Raw genomic sequence first — 25,941 nt, 5'->3', positions numbered from 1 at the left:
TCTGACCACGCCCCCACATACAGCGTCACAACCCAGCGACCTGGGACTCCAAGGCGCCGCTTCTCCCGCTTAAAGGGCCAGAACAGACCAAAAATGTCGCAGAAAGACCTCAGAGCCCCAGAGATAAATCTAAGCGACGAAGAAATAGCAAAACTCTCAGACGCACAGTTTAAAACACTGGTCATCAGGTTCCTAACAGATCTGGTTGATTATAGCCACAAATTAGAGAAACATATGAAGGCTAAACTAAGGGAAATGAATGGAATTCCACAGAAAACCCATAGAGATGAAAGGAAACTGGGACTCAATTCAATGAAGTGGCCCAGAAGAAAGCAAATAATGGCCAAACAGAAAAGAGTCAAGGAGCAAGAATTCAAAGAAATGAGGAGAGTCTTGGGAACCTCCAGGACATCTTTAAACGCTCCAATATCCGAATTGTAGGATTTCAGAAGGGGAAAGACACAACCACCAGTGGAAAAATTATTTGAACAAATAATAAAAGAAATTTCCCCAATCTGGCAAAGGAAATAGACTTCCAAGAAATCCAAGAAGCTCAGAGAGTACCAAAAAGTTGGACTCAAGAAGAAACACACCAAGGCATATCATAATTACATTAGCCAAAATTAAAATGAAGGAGAGAATCCTAGAAGCAGCAAGAGCTAAGGGGACAATCACCTACAAAGGAGTCCCCATCAGACTGTCAGCAGATTTCTCAAAAGAGACCTTCCAGGCAAGAAGGGGCTGGAAAGAAATATTCCAAGTCATGAAATCTAAAGACCTACAACCAAGATTGCTCTATCCAGCAAAACTTTCATTTAGAATGGAAGGACAGATAAGGTGCTTCTCAGATAAGATCAAATTCAAGAGAGTTCATCATCACCAAGCCCTTATTATATGAAATGTTAAAGGGACTTATCTACAAAAAAGAAGTTAAAGAAACATGAACAGTGAAAGAACAACAAGCTCACAGTTATTAACAACCACACCTAAAACGAAAGCAAACTAAAAGAACAGCTAGATCAGGAGTGGAAACATAGAAATGAAGATCTCAAGGAGGGTTAGCAACAGGGGAGTGGGAGGAGGAGATGGGGGGAGGAGGTACAGAAAATAAGTAGCATAGACAGTAGATAGAAAATAGATGGGGGGGGCAAGAATAGCATGGGAAATATAGAACCTAAAGGACTTGGGACACATGGACATAAACTAAAGGGGGGTAATGGTGGGGATGGGGGGCAGGGTGGAGGGGAATGAAGGGGGGAATAGAACAACTGTAACAGCATAATCAATTTTAAAAAATAAATTAAAATATATATATATACAACACATCATGACCGAGTAGAGTTTGCAGTGAATTTACAGGAATATAATGATAGCTCACATTACAAAGTCTATAAATGTAGTCTGTTGTATTACAGAATAATGTAATTTTTCTCCATAAAAGAGAAAAAATCTACTATAAGGTCAATAGATGCAGAGAAAGCATTCAATAATATCCACTACACCTTCAGATTAAAACCAATGCTCTATAACTAGGAATAGAAGCAAACTGTACTTTACCTTACCTGGATAGAGGATACAGCAACTATTGTTCTTCAATAGGAAAAATTTAAAAGAATCAGTTTTTATTAGATAATCAACTGGGGTCATCACTTTCACTAGATAATCCAGTGGGTTGGTAACTCAAGAAGGAGTCAAACAGTCTCTGAGGGTGGTTTGTTACCACTGTTGAACGGGCGAATGTGTACTGACTTTGACTACATCTGTTCCTTTCCTTCTCAAGGTCCTGAGAGGCTTAGCAATCATCAGGTCCAATACTGCCATTTCTAGTCCTCTTTTGTTGAAAGATAATGCCAATCATCTTTTGTACAGGTTTTTAAAAACTCTTTGTGTAACCAGGCATTTTAGAAGCAATTATGATGATTTCGCTGTTTTCCATGTGTTTAACTTTGTGAGATGTCTCCAATGCAAGCAGGTTGGTGGGGGGGGTGGAGGGACAGAATCTTATTAAAGAAACAGTTTGGAAATAGTGTGAGCCCTATTATCTACCATGTGTTATGCAAGTCTTTTTACCTGGCATGGGAGGGGGGCTACAAAGATGAGTAAGACCTGCTCCCTACCTGCAAAAGCACCTGCTTTTGCAAGATAAACTATTTTATGGTATGCTTATTATCTCTGATACACACAGACTGTTAAGGTCTAAATATTAATAATTTCCTGGAAGAAGTGCTCAGTAGCTTGGCATGAAGTAGCTTTTTCCAAAGAGGAAAAATTCAAGATGGCAGCAGAGTAGGTAGAAGCTACAATCACCTCCCTGCAAGAACTAAACTGGAATTACAACTGAAATACACAGCAATCAACCTGAATAACCAACTTAAGACAAGTTAAACCAGAGTCTTATAACCAAAACTTTACAGAAGTCTTGATAGACTGATAGGAAGGGCAGAGAATAAGAGCTGGTCCTACTCCCATGGGAACTGGCTGAGATCCCAGAGGGATATTGTAGCTGCAAATGTTCCACCAGAGGAGCATGGGGTGTCAGCCCCACAAGAGCACCAGAGCCAACAAAAGTCACCCACATAATATCTGGCTACAAAAATCAGCAGGGATTCTGTCCATCAGGGAGAAATGAGAGTCTGCTAGAATCACAGGCACACCCTTAAAATGCTGACACGCAAAATCTCATTTTCAGCCCCTCACCCGGGGCTCTGGCAGAGGAAGGAAGGACCAGACTACAGTTGTGTGAGGAGAGATGGGGGTTTGTGGCTCTAGGGAGAGAGCTGAAGGGACAGCCACCAGGATCCCTGTGTGAGTCCCTCTCCTACACCACCTTCCTTGGGTGCAGCACTCCCCTCATTATGGCATCAGCCTGGGGGAATGCAATAGCCCCACCCTCTAGACCCCCTGTCACCCCACCCTGTGGAGCCCACACTCTGCTGAGGAATCAGCTGCCTGGGCAGGGATGTGGAAGTCTAGGCAGACTGAGGGGGTTTCATAACTGAGTTGTGTGGCTCTGGGGCAGAGACTATCTCCCCTTCTTCCCTCAAGCCTGACCAGCACTCCCCCTCAAGGGAGATCCACTAGCCATACCCTCTCGACTCTCATGTATCTCTGCCCTGCTAAGCTCAGGCTCTGGGTAGACTCTGGGAAAGACTGAGTTGTGTGCCTCTAGGACAGGGGCCATTGTCCCTTCACATGGTCAAATATTGGTCTGTCTGGGTCTCAAAAACTCTGCTACCTTCACCCTGAGACCAGCCCCACCACAAAGACCTGTAGGCACCCAGCAGGTGGCATCTAGACTTGGTATATGCTGGGACTTTTGTTGAGTGGCCTCAGGCTCAACACTAGCACAGAGATTGAACTTGTATCATTCTGGTGAACACCACTAGCCCCTACCTGCTAACTCACTGAGAACCTTCCTCATGCAAGCTGAGTACTGCCAGAGGCCATTTCAGTGACTGAGTCTAACAGGCAGTCAGCAGGTGGAGGCAGGCAGGGGAAAATGGAGGTGGATCTCGGGGTGCCTTGGGCCTTTTGTTGACCTGCCACTAAACTCAGTGCTGGTGGAAGCTGGCCTTGGTGCACACCTTGGTCCTTTCCATGCATACCCAGGCAGCCACTAACTGTGGATTGTTTTGTAGCTCCAAAAAAGTTTCTCAGGGCCATTCACAGGTACTGTCTGAATGATCTATTCCAGAGTCCCTCAGAACCAACATGCCCAGTGGCCAGCTGCAGAGAGCATTAGAGAAGGATCCAATTAGCTTCACAGGTGGCATATCCAAAGGGAGATCTTAGCAGGCCCTAGACCCTGCTAAGGCAAATTCTGCTTCATATGGTCAGCACCTACACAGCAGCCTGTACACTGTGGTTAAGTTCAGACCTCACAATCAGCCAGCCTGAGGGTCAAAACCACCCACCAATGGCCAGTAGCAATCAAGACTCACATATGTGGGAGGGCCTACATAAACCCACACTAGGGATCCTGCGGGAGCACCTAGATCAAGCGATCAAGGAGACTGCCCAATGAGTTCCACAGGACCCTACTACATAAAGCCACCCTACCACGACTGGGAGTCATTGCAGATCTACCTAACAAATACAGAAAGACAGCCAAAATGGGGAGACAATCAATGAAAGAATAGCAGGTAAATGAAATGGAGACAAGCAGTTTACCAGCTATATGATTGCTGGGTGCTCAGGAAACTTTGTGAGAACTATAACAGCCTGAAAAAGAACATAGAAACTATGAAAAATAAAAGTCAGAAAGGAAGAATACAATATCTGAAATGTAATAGAAGAAATAAGCAGTCGGTTGAATTGAATAGAGGAGCAAGTCAGTGATTTGGAAGACAAGGTAGAAAAATACCAAATCAAAGCAGCAAAAAGAATAAAGAATTTTACAAAAATGAGAGTAATTTAGGGAACTTTTAGGACAATGTAAGGTGTAATAACATCTGCATTATAGTAATAACAGGAAGAAAAGAGTGGAAGAGCAAGGGATTGAGAACTTACGTGAAGAAATATTGGCTGAAAAATTCCACAACCTGGGGAAGGCAAAAGACACACAAGTCCAGAAAGTGTATAGAGTGCCAAACAAGAAACACCCCAATAATCTCACAGCAAGATACATCATAATTACAATGGCATAGGTTAAAGACAAAGAGAGAATCTTAAAAGGACCCAGAAAAAAACAGTTACTTATAAGGAAGTTCCCATAAGACTGTCCATGATTTCTCAAAGAAACATTTCAGGCCAGAAGAGATAGGCATAAAGTATTCAAAGTGATGAAAAGAAGGGATCTACAACAAAGACTACTTTAACCACCAATGCTATTACTTAAAATTGAAGCAGAAATAAAGACCTTCCCAGACAAGAAAAAGCTAAAGGAGTTTATTACCATCAAACCAGTGTTAAAAGAAATGTTAAAGGGTCTTCTTTAAGAAGAAAGTGAAATAAAACAGGGGAACATAGTTATAAAGAAAAATTGGCAATAAATTTGTAGCTAGCAATAACCACTTTAAATGTAAATGGCTTAAATGCTCTAATCAAAAGACCTAGGGTAGCTGTTGCATAAGAAAACAAGATCCATATATATGCTGTCTATGAGAGACCAACCTCAGAACGAAAGTTACACATAGACTAATAGTAAAGGGATGGAAAGAGACATTATATACAAATGGAAAAATAAAAGCTGGGGTAGCAATACTTATATCTGACAAAATAGACTTCAAAACCAAGGCTATAGAATGACAAACAAGAACACTACATAATAATAAAGAGAACAATCCAACAAGAAGATATAACTGTAATATTCATTCATGCACCCAACATAGGACCACCTAAATATTGGAAGCAAAACTTGATGGACATAAAGGGAGAGATCAACAGAAATAGTCATAGTAGGGGCTTTTCAACACTCCATTGATTGCAATATGTAGATCTTCTGGACAGAAAATTAACAAGTAGACAGCAGCTTTCAATAACATACTAGATCAGATGGATTTAATTGATATCTTCAGAGCCTTTTGCCCAAACAAGCAGATTATACAAACTTCTCAAGTGCACATTTTCTAGGATAGACCACATGTCTATCCTAGAGAGATACAAAACAAGTCTCAATAAATCTAAGAAGATTGAAATCATATCAAGCATAACACTGACCATAATGATATGAAACAAGAAATCAATTACAAGAAGAAAATGAAGAAATACACAAAACATGGAAGCTAAATAACATGTTTTTAAAAATGAGTGAATCAACAATGAGATCAAGGAAGAAAGCAAAAGTACCTTAAAACAAATGAAAATTAAAATGCAACAACCCCAAATCAGTGGGATACAACGAAAGCAATCCTAAGAGGGACATTCATAGCATTCAAGAAACCAGCCATACCCTGGCTGGTGTGGCTTAGTGGATTGAGCACCAGCCTGTGAACCAAATGTTTGCTGGTTCAATTCCCAGTCAGGGCATATGCCTGGGTTATGGGCCAGGTCCCTAGTTCAGGGTGTTCAAGAGGCAAACACACATTGATATTTCTCTCCCTCTCTTTCTCCCTCCCATCTTCTCTCTAAAAATAAATAAATAGAATCTTTTAAAAAAGAAACAAGAAAAATCTCAAATAAACAATCTAGGGGACTTCCGGCCAACATGGAGGCATAGGTGGAAATACAGTACCTCCTCCACAACTAAATTTAAGGACAACAAAGATTTAGAAACAAAAATACGACCAAAACAGACAGAAAATTGAACTGTATCAACAACAAAATCCAACAACAACGAACAATCCATCCAGACCAGTAAGAGGAACGGAGTCAGTGGCCAGCATAGAGGGGTCCTGGCAGGAAGAGGCAGTGGTTGGCAGACCTGGGAGAGGAAATGAGCAAACCCAGTGAGGCACGCAAGGCAGCTGGCTGACCAAGGACACACATTCACATGCAGATAAACCGGGCAGGTATAAAAATGGTTAGTGAGACAGACCGCACAACCCAGAGCCCCAGTGACAGGAAATAAAGCCTAACAGCACTGATTGAAAAACCTTTCAGGGGTTGAGGTGATGAGAGAGATGCCCAGCCTCACGGAAGAGTTCACTGGAGAGACCCACAGAATCCTAGAACATACACAAGTCCACACACCTGGGAACAAGCACCAGAGGGCCCAATTTGCTTGTGGGAAGTGGCAGAGGGGACCAAAATCCCAGAGAGATACCAAAAAATGTCATTGCTCCCTCTCTGACCCCGCCCCCAGTCACAACACAGCGACTGGGTAGACCCACCTAAGCCTCTGCCCCTCATATGTAACAGGTGTGACCAGACCAAAACATTATGGCTCAAGCAGAAGAACAGCTCAAAGCCCCAGAACCAATACTTCTAAGTGACAAAGAGATAGCCAACCTATCAGATGCACAGTTCAAAACACTGGTGATCAGGATGCTCACAGAACTGGTTGATTTTAGTCACAAATTAGAGGAACAATTGAAATGAAGGGAAATGCACAGAGAACCAATAGTGATGAAAAGGAAACTGGGACTCAAATCAAGGGAGTGGACCAGAAAAAAGGAAGAAACAACCAAACAGAAAACAATGAAGAAGCAAGAATTCAAAAAATGAGGAGAGGCTTAGGAATCTTCAAGACATCTTTAAATGTTCCAACATCTAAATTACAGAAGTACCAGAAGGAAAAGAGGAAGATAACAAGTGGAAAATTTATTTGAACAAATAATAAAGGAGAACTTCCCCAGTCTGGCAAAGGAAATAGACTTCCAGGAAGTCCAGGGAGCTCAGAGAGTCCCAAAGAAGTTGGACCCAAGAAGGAACACACCAAGGCACATCATCATTATATTAGCCAAGATTAAAATGAAGGAGAGAATCCTAGAAGCAGCAAGAGATAAGGGGACAGTCACCTACAAAGGAGTTCCCATAAGACTAACAGCTGATTTCTCAAAAGAGACCTTACAGGCAAGAAGGGGCTAGAAAGAAGTATTCCAAGTCATAAAAGGCAAGGACCTATATCCAAGATTGCTCTATCCAGCAAAGCTTTCATTTAGGATGGAAGGGCAGATAAAGTGCTTCTCAGATAAGGTCAAGTTCAAAGAGTTCATCATCACCAAGCCCTTATTATATGAAATGTTAAAGGGCCTTATCTAAGAAAATGGAGATAAAAAATATGAACAGTGAAAGGACAGCAAACTCACAGTTATTAACAGCCACACCTAAAACAAAAGCAAACTAAGTAGACAGCTAGATCAGGAGTGGAGCCACAGAAATGGAGATCACATGGAGGGTTAGTAACAAGGGAGTGGGAGGAGAAGGGGGAAGAAGGTACAGAGAATAAGTAGCATAGATGGTAGGTAGAAAATAAACAGGGAGAGGGCAAGATTAGTATGGGAAGTGTAGAAGCTAAAGAACTTGTGTCACATGGACATGAAATAAAGGAGGGGAATGTGGGAGGAGAGGGTATGTAGTGTGGAGGGGAATGAAGGGGGAAATGGGACAACTGTAATAGCATAATCAATAAAACATATTTTTAAAAAACCAATCTAACTTTGTACTTAAGGGAACTAGAAAAAGAAAAACAAACAAAGCCCAAAGTGAGAAGGAAGGAAATCATAAAGATCAGAAAGAAATAAACAAAACAGTCTTTTAAAATGATGCAAAAGATAATGAAACCAAGAGCTGGTTCTTTGAAAAGATAAACAAGATTGACAAACCTTTAACTAGACTCATCAAGAAAAAGAGAGAGAGGACCGAATAATAAAATTAAAAATGAAAAAGAAGTAATAACTGACACCAAAGAAATCAAAGGATTATGAGAAGATATTATAAACAAATATATGCCAACAAATTGGACAACCTGGATGAAATGGATAAATTCCTAGAAACATACAATCTTCAAAAACTAAATCAGGAAGAATCAGAGAATCTGAACAGACAGATTACACCTAGTGAAATTGAAGCAGTAATTTAAAAAAACCTCCAACAAACAAAAGCCCTGGCCAGATGGCTTCACAGATGAATTTTGCCAAACATTCCAGGAAGAACTAACACTTCTCCTTCTCACACCATTCCAAAAAATTCAAAGGACAGAAGACTCCCAAACTTATTTTATGAGGCCAGAATTATTTTAATTCTAAAACCAGATAAAGACCCTACAAAAAATGAAAATTTAGGCCAATATCCTCAATGAACATAGATGCTAATATCCTCAAGAAAGCATTAGCAAATCAAACACTGAAATACATCAGAAATATCATACACCATGGTCAGTGGGATTTATTACAGGGTTGCAAGGTTAGTACAACATATGCGAATCAAGAAATGTGATTCACCACAATTTAAAAAATGAAGGATAAAAATCACATGATCATATGTATAGACGTAGAAAAAGCATTTGATAAAATCCAGCACCTATTTATGATAAAATCTCTCAGCAAAGTAGGAACAGAGGGAACATACATAATAAAGACCATATGTGACAAAACTACTGCCTGCATCATACTCAACAGGCAAAACCTACAAGCATTCCCTTTAGGTTTGGGAACAAGACAGGGGTGTCTGCTTTTTCCTCTCTAATTCATCATTGTTTGGGAGTCCCATCCATAGCAATCAGACATGAAGGAGAAATAAAAGCCATCCACATTGGAAAGGAAGAAGTAAAACTGTCTTTATTTGCAGTTGACATGATACTGTATATAGAGAACCCTAAAGATTCCACCAAGAAATCACTACAGCTTATAAAGGAATTCAAAATGTGGCAGGATACAAAATGGATTTCTAGAAATCAGTTGCATTTTATATGTAAATAATGAACTATCAGAAAGGGAAATTTAAAAAATCCCACTCACAATTGCTTCAAAAAGAATAAAATACCTAAGAATAAACCTAACCTAGAATGTGAAAGACCTGTACTAGGAAGATTATAGGACACTAAAGAAAGAAACTGTAGAAGACACAAATAAGTGGAGGTCCATACCATGTTCATGGATAGGAAGAATTAACATCGTTAAAATGTCCATACTACTCAAAGCAATGTATAGATTCAAAACAATTCCTATTGAGATACCAATGATGTATTTTACTGAACTAGAATATTTCAAAAGTTTATTTGCAACCACAAAATAGCAACAGTGATCTTGAGAAAGAAGAACAAAATTGGAGGAATCACATTACCTAATATAAAATTATACTATAAGCCCACAGTAATCAAAATAGCATGGTACTGGCAAAAAAAAAGCAACCAAAAACCAGACACATAGATTTATGGAATAGAATAGAGAACCCAGAAATAAACCCACACCTTTATAGTCAATTAATATTTGACAGAAGAAGCAAGCACATATAACTGACTAAAGACAGTTTATTCATTCAGTGGTGTTGGGAAAATTGGATTGGACAAATACACGCAGGAAAATGAAACTAGACCACTTCTTATACCACACACAAGAATAAATTCAAAATGGGCTAAAGATTTAAATGTTAGACCCAAAACCATAAAAATCCTAGAAGAAAACATAGGCAGCAAAATCTTAGACACTGCCTGTAGCAATAGTTTTTCTGATATAACTCCTCAGGCAAAGGAAACAAAAGATAAAATAAATAAATGGGTCTATATCAAACTAGAAAGCTTTTGCACAACAAAGGGAATCATAAACAAAATAAAAAGACAATTACTGAGAGTGGGAGAACATATTCGCAATACATCTGATAAGGAGTTAATTTCCAAACTTATAAAGAACTTGTAAAACTCAACAGCAAAAACAAACAAACAAACAAACCCAAAATCAAACAATCCAATTAAGAAATAGGCAAAGATCCTCAATAGACACTTCTCCAAAGAGGACATACAGCTAGCCAATAGACATATAAAAAGATGCTCAATGTCACTAAGCATTAGAGAAATGCAAATTAAGCCATAATGAGATATCACCTCACACCTGTCAGAATGGCTATCATCAATAAATCAACAAACAACAAGTGCTGGCCAGGATGTGGAGAAAAGGGATCCCTTTTGCACTGTTGGTGGGAATGCAGATTGGTGCCGCCACTGTGGAAAGCAGTATAGAGTTCTCTCAAGAAATTAAAAATGTAACTGCCTTATCACCCGGTGATTCCACTTTTGGAAATTTATCCAAAGAAATCCAAAACACTAGTCTGAAAGAATACAAGCACCCCTGTGTTCATTGAAGCATTATTTACAATTGCCAAGATTTGGAAGCAGCCCAAGTGTCCATTAGTATAGATGAGTGGATAAAACGACTATGGGACATTTACACAATGGAATACTTACTCAGTTATTAAAAAGGAGAAAATTTTACCCTTTGCGACATCATGAATAGACCTGGAGAACATTATTCTAAGTGAAATAAGCCAGTCAGAGAGAGACAAGGATGCGATTTCACTCATATGTGGAATCTAATGAACAAACTGAAGTAACAAGTAAAATATAGACAGACTGATAACACGCCGACAACTCTAGGGGTGAGTTAAGGGTGGAGGGGTGGAGCAAAAAAGGATAAGCACTCATGGACATGGACAACAGTGTGGTGGCAATTGTAGTGGGGAGGGCCTGGGTGGAGATGCAAGAGAATACAGTGGGTATATATGGTAATGGAAAAAACATAAAAATAATTTAATCAATCAATCAAATTTTAAAAAGCTTCAGGGAAGGCTAATCAAAGACTAAAATGATTAGATTAAGGATTATCAGCTGAATGGAGAATACAAAGAGATGAGGGACAGATGCTTCGACTTTCTAGAAACAGAAATGAGGACTCCAAAGGGGCAGATGAAGGAAGCTAGCTGCCAGAGAGATGATCAAAGGGACCAGAGCAGAAAGCAAGCTGAAGCAAGCATGAAAGCTGATTTCAAAGGCACCTGCAGGCCGGAATAAGGGGAGGTTATGTCATGAGTTGAATCATAATCAATATGATTCAACAGCACTCGCAGCAGTTGGGAGGTGACCCGGTCAGGAAAGCAAAACACCCTGAGTCAAAGAGAAAAATATTAAGAAAAAAGTAATTAAAGAAACTGAGAACACAGAACTCAGTGTCTGTAGAAATGCTTGTTTGTGGGACAAATTATAAAGTGGGAGCACTGGTCAAAGATCTTGTAACTTGAAAAAAATGTTTGAAATTTCCTTCACAGGGTCAGTGAGGGTGAGGAAGGACAGCTGTTACTCTAGAGGGAAAAACAAGAGTTGCTGGAGCAGAGGGAGGTGGAGAGGGTGTTTAGTTTAGATCAGGACCTTTAGTTTAGCTTAGATTTGGATGAAACAAGGTAGGAACTGCCCAGCTGAAACACACAAGGGTACAAAGTGCCAGAGAAGAGCTCAGTTTCATGCAAATATTTTCAGCACAAATGATCAGCTCCCCAGCTCAGCTCCATAAAAAGAACAAACCCAAAAGTTGACAGCATAAAACACCAACAGAGGGAAGGACCAGGATGGAGTTCCAAAGACCACATCTTCAAACAACATGTGAACACTTTCCAATTAAAAAAAAAACCACCCCAAAACAAAAAGTTACAATAACCTCCCTGTCAATTTAAAAAGTAATTATTACACAGTAAAAGAATTAAAAGAATAAAAATTAGTTTTAATTCTATCTTAGTATCATAACTCTTCACCTTTTTTTTGTTTTTACATATATGCATATCTATGTCTCTGGCTCTATGTCATTTCTCTTTGAGTCAGTTTTGTAGTATCTGTTTTTACACAAATGGATTTAATCTGAAATTCTGTAGTGTTACTTAGTCCATCATGAGCACATGTCTATGCCACCGAATGTTCTTTTTCCACAGAATTTGTGACTACTCGGTATTTCATCGTCTCCTTGTATCACACTGTAGCCAATTTCCTTTTGTTGGGCATTTGACCTGTTACACATTTTTCAAATTATGAATATTGCTGTCCTGCAGTTCCTTAGAGTTACTAAGCCTTTGCACATGTTAATATTTCCTTAGCATAAAGTCAGGCACAGGAATTGTTACAGTAAAGGATAAGAAAGTTTTAATATGAATTGCCAACCTGCCCTCCAGAAAGGGTGTGTCCATTTGCACTGTCATAGTGGTCTATGAAAGAGCTTTAGACTGAATTATTATATTGTTTGGAGGAGAGAAGAAAGCTCCCAGACACTAAAACCTAACTATGAGCTTCGGAATTGTGTGGCCTCAGTTTGAATGTAGGCTGTTCCACTTACTGACCATGGAACCGCAGGCAGGTCACTTAACCTCACTAAAGCTCAGTTTCTCCATTGTACTGGGATGTACCTAAAGTGTTGATAGGATTAAACAATAAAGCGTTAAAATGCTGAGCACAATGATTGATACTTTGTGAGCACTAAAGAAAGAGTAAATGGTATTCTCAGAATGTTTTTTCCCCTCAGAATTTCACTGTGAATGTTTCCAAGAAAGCACATGGAATGAGGCACCAGAGAAGGAATTCTAATCACAGGAGACATTGAGGGAAAGCATCAGAACTGTCATAAAGCTGGTTTATAAATGTGGGTCAGAAAAAAGCCTTCTGAACCAGAAGACTAATTGAATCCAGAATTACGTACTGGTGGTGGTGTCAGTTTAGCAGTGCAGCTAGGTGAGGTTGTGGCCCAAACACCACCAGCACTTCTGCACTACGGGACTGGGAGGAAATGAAAGCACTGTGGGAAATCTCACCCTTTGGCTCTGAGGCCCAGCTGCTCTGCAGACCGCTCACAGGGTGATAATGACAAGTTTTGAGAAAATTACAAAAGGACGATCACAAGCCCTGAGATGTGTAAAAGCTGTCATAGTGGGTTGATAACACTATCCAAGCAACAACAGAAATAATGACCTCACGAAGGAGGAAGGGAGAAATGGAGGGAGGGGGAGGGGAGAAAATGGCCAGTGTATAGACCAAGTGAAAGGTTTCCACCATATTGGCCCCAGTAGATCTTATTCAGGGGAAGTGACTCCGCAAATGTGCAAGCTGGGAACAGGCAGGTGAGAACTCTTGGCATCTACTGGAATGGAGACAAGGATGCAGAGTGAAACTGGGAAGTAAAATGATGGAAATGGAATTTGAGTAAATATGTAAGGAGGAGAGGGGTGTCTGGAAACCCTCAATTACAGCCAAGTGCTAAGTGCAGATCCTCATGGGGAGTTCCTTCTCATGATACTGAGGAACAACCAAACACCAGCAAAGCATCCACAGCTGCACTGTGGGGAAAAGGGTGAAGAAGGGTCAGACATGGCTTGCTTTCTTTTTTTTCCCCTTCTTGTTGATATGGCTCGACTTCACCAGTATAAGGCAGGACAAGTGGTGGGGATAGCAGTACAGGAAGAGAGAAAAGTAGGAAGGGGGGTAAGGGAGGCAATCGACCCCCATCACGGCAGTTCCAAAGGGGACACAGAGATGCCAGAGGTGGGTCCTGTCTTCAAGGAGTTCCAAGTCCAATTAGGAGGACAAATCCCTTGGTATGAAAAAGCAAATACAAACAGGGTGGGGCACAAGTTAATTTACAGTTGTTCGTATGGAAAAACAATACAATAATGAATAAGTAATAATACAATAGTAAACTCTGTGTTAGTGCACTCGCCACTGTAAATCGACTTGTGCTGTGCCCAGTATGATGAATGGCCAGGTAAAACCAAAAGTGTGGGTTGTAGGCAGGTGTAGCTAGGTGAGCCTACTGGTTAGAAGTTCCAAATGGGCTCCAGATAGGTGATGAGTAGACACAGGGGTTCCAGACTGGGGACTCGGCAGGAGTCACGCAGCTGAGGCAGGATTGAGAAAGCATGTAGCCTGGAGACGTGGTGACATGTACTGCCAGGCAAAAGGGGTGGGCAGTCAAATGGGATGAGCTTGGACTTGGGGGCCAGAAAGGCTTTTTTCCCACTTACTGGGAGTCCTAGGACCTCTGTTTTCTTACTTCTAAAATGAGGATAACAATATGCTCTTTCAGCATTGTTAAAAAATGAAAAAAATAAATAAAGCAGTAACATAGCAGTAACACAATTATGTGCCTTTCTAGGCACATAATTGCCTAGAAAGTAATAATTTTTTAGGTGACTACTTCTAGAAATAAAAGCAAAGCAGAGATATGAGAAGATAAGAGAATAATATAAAAACAAGCCGAAGATTTCAGAAAGAAAATGTTCACATGATAAAGGTACAATATAAGGGGTGATAAAAAATTAAAGGGGGGATGGTTAGAGGAGGGTACCTAATGTGTGGTCCATGATCAGCATCACCTGGGAATTTGTGAGAACTAAAGACATGTGCCCTGCCTAAGACCTATTTAATGAGAATCTCTGGAGATAGAGCTCAGCAATCTACAGTTAATAATATCTCTCACATTAAAGTTTCAAAAAGTTCTGGGTGGAAGGACTTGGAATATTTCTTGAACAAGAGATTAGCTTACAGTAGACACACCTGATTCCAATTAGCACTGACTTCAATTAATCTTTTCGCATGTCCATGAGGGTTATTAATTCATAAAGAGATTGATCCTTCAAGATTCTGCAGGGAAAGTAAAACTACTATGGAAAAAGATTAAGATTGACTACAGCCCAGCATATAGTCAACAGAAAGTGGGATAAAGTTATGTCAGTTTAATCATGTTTTGCTACTAACAAAATCACAAAAATCTTTAGGTTTATAGGGCTTCGAGGAGTTTGGAATTATGGACCTATATTGATTCATTTAATCCACATAAACTATGCCGTAGGTACTCTTGTCATCCCCACTGTATAAATGCAGAAAACGAGGCTTGGAGAGGTGTGCAAGGTTTTAGGGCTACTACGTGGCAAAGTCAACATTCGAACTCGGGCAGTGAGATTCCGTGCTTTCAGCTGCTAGTCTAAGCTACTGCCCCCTCCCCACACACAATTTATTTAAGCACTTCCTTATTATTGGACACGGGTTGTTTCTAGTGTTTCACTTCCCTAAATAAACACTGTGAAGAACATCTTCATGCCTAAGTGTTTATTTTTTTTAGGCTTGTGTTACACTTCTTCACTTTAGTTATTGTAGCCATGTAATAGCCCTGAGCATTTTTTTCTTTATAGTTTTTTAGATAACTTCTTTCTTCTGGGGGGAGGAGGCATAAGTCTTAAACCATGTTTCTAATAATTTCTTTAGTTAGTAATGATTTCTCTACAATTTAGTTGTAATTCCAGATTGGTCCTGGGAGGAGGATGGTGTAGCTTCCACTTACTCCTCTGCCATCTTGGATCTCTCTGATGATTTCTTTAGGATACATCCCAGAAATTGAATTCTTTGGTCAAAGACAATAAGTAATTTTGAGACTTCCGCCAAGATGGAGGCGTAGGTGGAAACACCTTGCATCCTCGCACAACCAAATCTAAAAACAACAAAGTTTTAACAACAATAAACACAACCAGACCACACAGAAAGTTGACAATACAGAGTCTGAAAACAACGAAATGCTCAGCTAAACCAGTAAGAGGGGTGAAGCCAGCAGTGGAGCGGGTTGGCCAAAAAGATCCCCTACCAGGGTGGTGCACAAGCAGTCGAAGGCGCAGATCCCAGGTGCAGGATAGCTACGGGCAGACACAGGGAAGAGGCGCGGCTGGCTGGCTGTCTGCGGTTGGTTGAGCATTTGCGTGCAGATAAACCAGTCAAGAGGCGAGCACTGAGACCACACGGCGCAGGGTGGCGGGCTTGCACATTTCCACTCAGATAAACAGGTGGGGGCGAGCGGTGGGACGGACTAGGTGAGCAAAGAGGACCACCATTGCTCCCTCTCTGATCCTGCCCCCACATACAGCATCACAAACCAGCCACCTGGGTGGCCCCACCCTGGTAAACAACTGAGGCTCCGCTCCTCATATGTAACAGGCACAAACAGATAAAAACGTGGCTCAAGAACAACTCAGAGCTCCAGAGCCAATAAATCTAAGCGATGAAGAAATAGCCAAACTTTTAGATGCACAGTTCAAAACACTGGTGATCAGGATGCTCACAGAACTGGTTGATTTTGGTCACAAATTAGAGGAACATATGAAGGCTAAACTAATTGAAATGAATGGTAATGTACAGGAAACCAATAGTAATGGAAAGGAAACTGGGACTCAAATCAAGGGAGTAAACCAGAAGGAAGGAAAAAAGGACCAAACAGAAAAGAATGAAGAAACAAGAATTCAAAAAAATGAGGAGAGGCTTAGGAACCTCCAGGACATCTTTAAACGCTCCAACATCCGAATTATAGGGGTACCAGAAGGGGAAGAGGAAAGTCACGAGTGGAAACCTTATTTGAACAAATAATAAAAGAGAACTTCCTCGTTCTGGCAAAGGCAATAGACTTCCAGGAAATCCAGAAAGCTTGGAGAGTCCCAAAGAAGTTGGACCCAAGAAGGAACACACCAAGGCACATCATCATTATATTAGCCAAGATTAAAATGAAGGAGAGAATCCTAGAAGCAGCAAGAGATAAGAGGACTGTCACCTACAAAGGAGTTCCCATCAGACTGTCAGCTGATTTCTCAAAAGAGACCTTACAGGCAAGAAGGGGCTGGAAAGAAGTATTCCAAGTCATGAAAACCAAAGACCTACAACCAAGATTGCTCTATCCAGTAAAGTTTTCATTTAGAATGGAAGGACAGATAAAGTGCTTCTCAGATAAGACTAAATGCAAGGAGTTCATCATCACCAAGCCCTTATTATATGAAATGTTAAAGGGACTTACCTAAGAAAAAGAAGATAAAAAAGATGAACAGTGAAAGGACAGCAAACTCACAGTTATCAACAACCACACCTAAATCAAAAGCAAATTAAGAGGACAGCTAGATCAGGAGTGAACCATAGAAATGAAGATCACATGGAGGGTTAGCAACAGGGGAATGGGAGAAGGAGAAGAGGGGAGAATGTACAGAAAATAAGTAGCATAGACAGTAGATAGAAAATAGGGGGGAGGGTAAGAATAGTAGGGGAAATATAGAATCGAAAGAACTTGAGACACGTGTTCATGAACTAAAGGGAGGGAATGGTGGGGGAGGGGTGTGCAGGGTGGAGGGGAACAGAGGGGGGAATAGAATAAATGTAATGGCATAATCAATTAAAAAAGGCAATAAGCAATTTTAAGATGATTGTTTTCCAGATAATTTGTATTATTGGGGGTAACCATTTTATCTCACTCCACCAGCATTATCTTTAAAATCTTACAGTTCTTGATAAGCAAACTGATATATCATTTTAAAAATCCTTATTTCTTTTATTAAAGTTAAAATATTTTATATGTGCACCAAACTGTGTGCTTTTCCTCATTTCAAAACTGTTAATCCTTTGCCCACTTTTTGAAACTAAGGTCTTACAATTTTCCCTATTAAATTTTATGAGCTCATTAGATATTGAAACTTTTAACTCTTTGGCATATTTGCTACAACTTTTTAAAGTTTAGTTTCCTTTTAAGTTAGTTGTGGCTTTTTATACATAATACTTTAAATATTTATGTAACAAAGTCAGTTAATATTTTCCTTCATGATTCTCTGCTACTCTCACACATAGAAAGAACTTCTTCATTCCCATAAAATACCCTCTGCTTTTCCCTCCACCCCCCAAAAGAGAAACTTCCCAAACTTCAACTTTTAACTTGAAGTTACTATTTTTTAATTTAATTGTTGTTCAAGTCCAGTTTTCTGTCTTTTACTCCCATCCCAGCCCACCCCACCTAGTTTTTGTCCATGTGTCCTTTATACTTGTTCCTGTAAACCCTTCCTTTTTTCCCCTGAAATTCCCTCCCCTCTCCCCTCTACAATTTGACTGAGTATATTTACAGTAAGTTCGTTTCTTTAGAAAACTAAATAAGCCACGTGTGTTCATTTTTGGTGGTGGGTAAACTTTGAGTTCCACGAAACCTGCATAAGATTGAGAGGCAGCCAGTTAGTGGGAAGCTCACAGGGCTGGGAACAAATGCAGTTCAGAGCATGAATCAGGTCTGTACTGTCATGCTGTCTTCATCAAGTCATGCAACCTTCCAGTGCCCTAGTTCCTCATTTGTAAAATGGAGATGAGCGCACCTAGCCTGCCCATCTCCCTATTTATCTCCTGAGATGTTCGAGGATCACGTGAAATAAAGATAAAAAGAGCTTTGTCAATCAAGTGCTACATCAGTCTACGTATTGAGATTTGTTCATTCACTCGGCTTTTCCACTGTACCAGGCACCATGCTGGATTCAGAGGTTTCAGTGTTCAATAAGATACAGCATCTGGACTTGATGAGCTTAAACAATGTGTATTAGCTCATTTAAATCAGTCAACAACCAAAGCAGTAGGTAATATTAGTAATCTCAGTTTATTGATAGGGAGACTTGGGGCACAGAGGGGTTAAACAACTTGCCCAAGGCCATACAACTAGTAAGGTGTAGAGCTGGGATACAGGGCCATGCACTCTAATTCCAGAGCCTAGACTTTTAACTTCACCACCTCTCAAAAGATATGGGCGAAAACTGGCTAGTTGCAAATTAGCAATTAGCAAACCTTTATTTGGAATATTTTTATTTTTAAGAGTGCAGGAAATAGGCCACTTGGCCTCCTCACTACCTTTTCCTCCTGATATTCCAACTGACAAACAGCACAAAACGGCTCCCATTTGCAAGGATGGAGTCGTAGAGATGCAGAGACCTGGATCCCAACCCGAAGGAGTTCACGATCTGAGGGACTGGGGTTCTGAAACTAGTAGAGAACCTCAGCCTGATGGGTCCCTTCTCACTGGCTCTCTGAAATCAGCTGGCACTCAGCCCCTCTTCTTACCCACCCTCTTCTGCAGAGGCGCCTCTGAGTTCACAGTGCCAGCTCACCCCCCCAGCATGTGATTGGAGTCCAACCGATGCTTGCTGAACTAAATGGAAGGCTTTTGTCAAATTTAGAATATTTAGAAAAACTATATGGAGGGTATGATAATTCTTTCCATCACCAACTTCTATTAAGAGAAAAAAAAAACAACCCATGTTTTTTCCTAAGGACAAACAGCTCACAATGATTGGAGGAGCCGTTACAATCTCTTTGAGCCTGGTTCTTTCTTTCTACATGAAACACAACAAATAAACAAGAAAAATGCTTGTTAGAAACTCCACCAACAAAAAACACAGAATAAAGACGTCAAATTGCTCCATTTTTCTATTCGTTAGTAATTTTGCTTGTGTGTGTGTGAAAGACTTGTTGAGAGAAGAATGGCTAAAATCAGCTTCCTGCCTGCAGGCATCACATTACCTCTGAGTAGCATTCGCTGAGAGTGGAGGTAAACTGGTGTTTGTCCTGGTTTACGGAGGGCGGGGGGGAAGACAATTACAGATGAGAAACACATAAAAGCCCATTAATTCCGGTTACGCACCCCAAGAAATCTTTCTTCTTCCTGCCTTTTCAAAATAAGGGAAGACCTCAGAGACAGCTGAGTCAAAGGATATGGGCCAGTGAAGCACACACCCTATGCCAGGCATTGCATTAACCAGTTTCCATACACAGCTCATTTAACCCTGACAACCACCCCTTGAAGGAGATATTACCTTGGTTTTACAGATATCAAAAGAACATCCACCAATAAAAAATGAGGCTCAGAGAGGTTAGATATGTTGTCCAAGGTCACAGACATGGAAAGTCTACTTTTATACAAACTCTGGACCTTATTTTTCCTCACTTCACATTTTGCCACTTCACTTCTTGGCCCTGCCTTATTATAATGTCTTTTCATTTCTGTGACTTTGAGTAATAATACAGCTGTTCAAGCTGTACTACAATCAATCAGTCTTTCCCAGGACCCACATTCGAGGGAAATAGGCATAAAGCTACTGGCAACTTTTCAGCAAACATTATCACACACGTGTGGGTTATTTTCTGTTTTATGAATGGATGATGTGGTTACCAAGATTACACTGCATTATAAAATAGGGCCCACCTAAATTCTCTAATTATCACTGACTTTAATAAAGGCCCCTCAGCCAGTGCTTATTGAATTGTGTGTGAGAGGACACCTGAGAAAAGGAGAAAAACTTCAATCAGACTGATGGCAAAGTTGAACCAAAACTCCTAGGCGTGAGTGAGGGTTATCTGTGCTGCTTTGTGACAATGGCAAATGGGTGAAGTTTCATGTTCATTTACCTTGAACTAAAGGCCTCCAAGAGATGAGAGAGACAAGCACTTCCCAGATACCTGATCCCTAGTCCTGCTTGGTGCCCAGCTTCCTTTTGTTTAACCAGAGATCACTTGGATGACAGACCAAAGGATGACAGAGCAGAATCCCACTCCCCACATGTAATCAGTAGCTGGGTTCTGTGGAGTCTACCTCACAAACATCTCGAGCATTTGTCTCCTTTTCTCCATGGCCACTATCATGGCCACCATCATTTATACCATCTTCACTGTCATTTGAATGGTTATATTCTCTCTAAGTGGTTTTTCTGCTGCAAACTTACTCCACTGTAGCCAGGAATTCCCATGCAGCTGGAATGACTGTGCTCTAAACAAAACACTCACTAAGTTACTCCTTCACTTAAAACCTTCCAGTGGTTTCCTTTGTCCTAGGATGAGTAATAAATAGCCGACAATAACTGGGTGCATATTCTGCATCAGGTAGTACATGGCTTATCTCAATTCTTGCAGCAACCCAATGAGGGAGGTACAACCTTCATTACCATTACATGTTGAGGCCAAATTACTTGACCAAGATTCCACTGCTAGAAAATGGACAAGCCATGACTCAAATCTGGGTCCATCACACCTTTGAGTACATAGTTTAACCACCAGGCTATCTATACGATGTCAAGCAGGTTCCGTGACCTGGCCTGCCCACCATTCCAGCCTTATCTCTCAATGAGTCCCTCTTTGTGCCTTATACTTGAGCTCTTTGAGCCACTTGAAGGTCCTGGACGTTCTGCCTCTGCTTTTTTGTTTGTTTTGTTTTGTTTTTCACACTAATCCTTCTTCTATAATGCCCTCTCCACTTTACCTATCTTGTGGAATGTCTTGCATTCCAAGATTCAACTTAAACGTTAACTCTTCTAGGACACTTTCCTCAGCTTCTCCTTTTCTTGGTAGAATTGACCACTCCCTTACCTGGGCATCACTGGATCCTAATCATAGCAACCACACTTTTCTACCTTGTATGGATAAGTATGACTCCCTTCTCTTAGACTTCTACAAATTCCTTAAATGTTGGGACTGTGTCTTACTAACCCATTTTATCCATAACATCTAACACAGTGCTGGGCATTAGAAGATTTACTGTAAATAGTGTTGAATAAATGAAAATATTTATTTAGTCATAGAATATGTTGCTTGCCAGAGCACCCCATTGTGAGCTTTAGGTTACTTTTACTTACAGCATCAATGCAATCAGGTTTTTTTTTTCCATAAGGACTGTATATGAAACTCTGAAGAGGTATGTAAAGCTTTAGAGGTGGAGAAAAGGTATCATAGTCTACCCACCACACCTGGTTTCACCTGGGAAAGTACTCAGTGACAACAATAAACTGTCACTGCACAAATTGAATTGGGTATGGCAATTACATACATATCTTCCTAAGCAATGAGAATATGAATGATTCATATTTGAACTACAATGCACATATTTTGTTGTGCACAATAACAAACTGATAAGAATCAAATTAATTTAAACATTTAATTTGAAAGCAAGAATAACAGTAATGGAAAACCATGACCAACTCAAGATGGGACAAATGGTGCTGTGATGACAAAGCATCCTTTTCCCAAATTCCAGAAATGCCAACTCTACGAGTGTACACATGCCGTATGGAAAATGCCGCGCAGAAAACAGACTTCTTGACTCTACGAAGCCAAATGCTAAGTGGTACATTCTGATCCTATCTGAAAACCAGATACATCCTCAACATTCCCACCTACCCTTGAATAGCAGCTCAAGGCAATCCTCTTTGAGAAAGCCTTCCTTGGTTGTGCAGTGTAGTCTGTGTACACCCTCAAAGAATTTTATTTCTTTCCTTTAGAAAGATTATTTTAGTTTGTAATTATTACATTTTCTTTTTAGTCCTTACCTGGGGATATGTTTATCGATTTTAGAGAGAGACAAAGGGGGAGAGAGAAAGAGAGAAACATCCATTGGTGCCTCCTCTTCACTCTCCAACTGGGGAACAAACCTGCAACCGTTTGATGTATGGGATGATGCATTTTCAATAGTTATTTTACTAACGGTTGCCTCCCCAGACATCTGTAAGCTTCAGGAGATTAGGGACATTGCCTGGTTCCATTCACCATTTCCCACCCAGCAACTGGCACATAGCCAGACACTCCATGAACATTTTGAATGAATGAATGGTGAGTGACTCTTTGTCTCTTACTCATTTCCCCATTCTCCTAATTACACCTGATTTCTTACCAGACCCAAGCTGATACTCAATCCATTCCTTTTTGTTGTTTCTCTACCCTATCGCAAGGATCAGTCTTTATTGTCTAATCTTCTCCCCTCCTAACCCCCCAGTTCAAAGGCTTCTTAGAAGTGGCAACTTCTAGCCTACCTGCATACTTGACATGTTTTGGATCCAGGTCAAGGTTATGCAATATGAAAAAATAAAAAATATATAAAAATAAAGGAAAATGTAGTGACTGGAGTAACCATTAGGTTATTTTAGACACTCTACACAACTCCTAAAAATCTTTTAATTCAGTAAAAATAATCTAAACAATTTGTATTTTACCATGTAGATAAAATGGATTTATTGGCTGATTTTTTTTCTACTTTTCAGTATGTTTTGGTGTTGCATTGGAAAAGAGTTGATTGCGCTGTTTGCAAGCAGTAAGCCACATACGTGGTCTCTGATCTCGAAGGTTGTTTCTGAATGACGGGCCCCAGCGCCCCAGGATTCTTCTCCACTCAGGGGTCTCGGCCTGCTCCTACTTCCTCCACAGCTCCTCCCCGCGCCCTCACAAATATAAAGCCTCCGGCCTCTGAGTCCTTACAAAGGAAAAGAGCCATGCAACTCTGCTTCGTCCCGGGGGAAGGGGGAGAGGATGGGGGAAAGGAGTAACTGGGGGAGTTCTGCTTTCAGGAATTGGAGCTAGCTAAGTGTTAACTTCTGGAAATTTAGAGCATTTTGGAAAATATCCTTTATTGATTCCCCTCACTACCAGCCTCTACTTAAATTGCACTTGCGGAGTCCAGTTTAAGGGAAAGAACAGCTGGACAGACTGCACAGGCAGGACGGACTCCTCTCCAGTGCCGCTTTCCTGGAGTCGCCGGGAGAGTGAAGGCAAACAAATGAAACGTCCTCTCCGTAGTGGGCTCCCTACCCGAAGGGCCCCCGCAGTGAAAGACTCCGAAGACGGCAGGGGTGATGCCGGCCGGGAGCACGGAGACGAGGGGGCGCCCTGGGTAGTGGGGTGACGTCATTTTCTCCCGGCGCTGCCACTGGGCGGGAGGTGGGATACAGAATTAAAAGGAGGGGACAGAACAAGGAGAGTAGAATACAGAAGATGGTGAAAAACCAAGGAAGGTATAAATAAACAAATGCTGGTATAGGCATTACTCTAGAAGATAAACTTCTGTATTGCTTGACTGTTTAAAACTATGCTGCGTGTGTTATTTATTGAAACTATAATTTTAAAATAGTGTAGAAAATAATAAAATACTCCATCAACCTGGTACTTTTTTTTTTGTTTTAATCCCCAAGGAATATGGTGCCGCCAGGCGCGGTCCCCAAGGTCCTTAGGTCCTCCAAGCTGGAGGCTTGGGCAAGGACGCCGCGCGTACACTCAGAAACCGCCCGTCCCCTCGTTTCCACACGCGGAGAGGGTGTTCTTCGTGACCGTGCTACCTGCAGGCCGAAGAAACGAGGCACCGACCCAAGACACTGCCCACAGCCCGACCCGGCGCGCACTCGCGTCCGTCCACGAGAGCGCCCGCTTCTCGGGGAAACCGAGCCGTCCGATCCTGAGCCCGAGCAGCCTCCGGTCTCGCAACGCGACTTGCCCCGTGGCCGGCGCCCCGCGTTCCCAGGCCGAGCCGCTCCGGCCCGCGGCCCGCAGCCCCGACACTGCCCCTCCCGCACGAGACGCGTCTGCCGCCCTCCCCGCGGCCCCCGGTCCTACCTGGAGCCCCGGCCCCGGCTCCCTCACCCGGGGCAGCGCCGGCTGGTCTGCCGCGGGTCTCCACGAGGACGGGCTCCCAGCTGAGCCAGGACGGCCCGCGGGCCTCCCTCGGGGCTCCAAGGTCAGGGTCCCGCAGAGGCCCGCGCCCTCGGGTTTGGCCAAAACAGCCCCCGCGTACCCTCCGGGCGGCGGCCGCCGCCCCGGCCTCCGAGCTCCGCCCCCGTCTCGCTCCCGGCCCGCCTGCCCCCTCGGGTCCGCGACCGCTGAGCCTCGCTCCCCTCGGAGCCCACCCGCGGGAGGCTCTCCAACCCTGCGCCCTGGGCAGCTCCGCTTCCCTCACCCTCTTCCCAGTCCTGCTAGAGCGGAGCTGGCGCCCGTGGAGCCAGGCGCCGAGAGCACGACTTCCCGCTCCCGAGGGCCACGCGTCGGGTCTGGCACCTGGGTCCTCCCCGGTCCTGTGCCGCGCGGCGCCAGGAGTTCCCGGACCCCGGACCCCGGACCCCGCACGGGCGGTCGAAGACACCCCTTCCTTCCTCCTTGGAGATGGAAAGAGGCTTACGACGTTGGGGACTTGAGACCCCGCCAACGGTCTCTATGCCAAGAGTGGGACAAATTTTTTAAATGATAGAAGGCCAGAGAGTCACAGTAAAATAAATATAAATCCCGTGCCAAGACTCTTACTCATTCCGCAAGACTCAGGTCGAAAGCTGTCTATGCTGGGAGACCTCCTCTGTATTCGCGAACAGCTCCCTCTTTCCTCCCTTCCGCGTGGAGGGGCGCGCTGTCCTCACCGGCCGAGGCGGGCACCTGGAGCGCGCGGTCGCCTTTACCAAACTCCACCTTGCTCTGCCTGAAGATGGGCACCCGGCTTCCTTGCTCGTCTCGATCCCCAGCCTGGCGTGGCGCCCGTCGCCTATCAGGCGCTCAAGTGTTTTATGAATGAGTGGAAAATTAGTTTCTTTTGTAGGAAACCAGATTTTTCTTTTTACCCTCAAATACTACACACTCCTCTGGGTAAACAATCTGCTAGTCTCTGTAAAAAGCCAAGTCTCTCCCCTTTAATGGAGTAATTCCATTCTTGGGGAAATTTCCATAACAAATAATTCTTGTGCCGATGTTCCTAACAGGATCATTTATTACAGAAAATAATAATTAAAAAAGCAAACAAAGAAAAGCAAACAACGCCAAACTCTCAACAATAGGTAACTGGTTAAATAAATTAAGGTAGGGTAACTTAGGGTTATTATACCACCATTAAAATGATAAACATCAAGGTAAGAGTGTCTCAGAATGTTTTTAGACTAAGGAGAGAGCATTTGTTTATAAAGGAAAAAAGAGAGAATATGAAGCAATATGATAAAGTGAATAAGGTATTTACAAAATAGCATTAATCCAAAAAA

At 42.0% G+C, this 25,941-nt stretch overlaps 1 protein-coding gene across 3 annotated transcripts in view; it reads right to left on the bottom strand.

Moving 5' to 3' along the window:
- Positions 1–25,508, bottom strand: part of CASR (calcium sensing receptor) — a 110,494-nt gene extending 84,986 nt beyond the window's left edge. The window contains exon 1 of one of the 3 annotated variants that reach the window (XM_037142253.2): positions 25,223–25,508. The gene's annotated coding sequence lies outside the window, so the exon portion shown is untranslated. Of the gene's footprint in view, positions 1–24,541; positions 24,762–25,222 lie in introns of those variants that run through there. The other 2 variants (XM_037142255.2, XM_037142254.2) reach the window with 2 other exon arrangements.
- Between the last annotated feature and the right edge of the window lie 433 nt (positions 25,509–25,941).

This window comes from Artibeus jamaicensis, unplaced genomic scaffold (genome assembly GCF_021234435.1).
Source record: "Artibeus jamaicensis isolate MK-2021 breed Jamaican fruit bat unplaced genomic scaffold, CSHL_Jam_final contig_3126, whole genome shotgun sequence".
Lineage (NCBI taxonomy): Eukaryota > Metazoa > Chordata > Mammalia > Chiroptera > Phyllostomidae > Artibeus > Artibeus jamaicensis.
The sequence above is the reverse complement of the archived record's forward strand: the minus strand, read 5'-3'. Positions and strand labels throughout refer to the sequence as shown.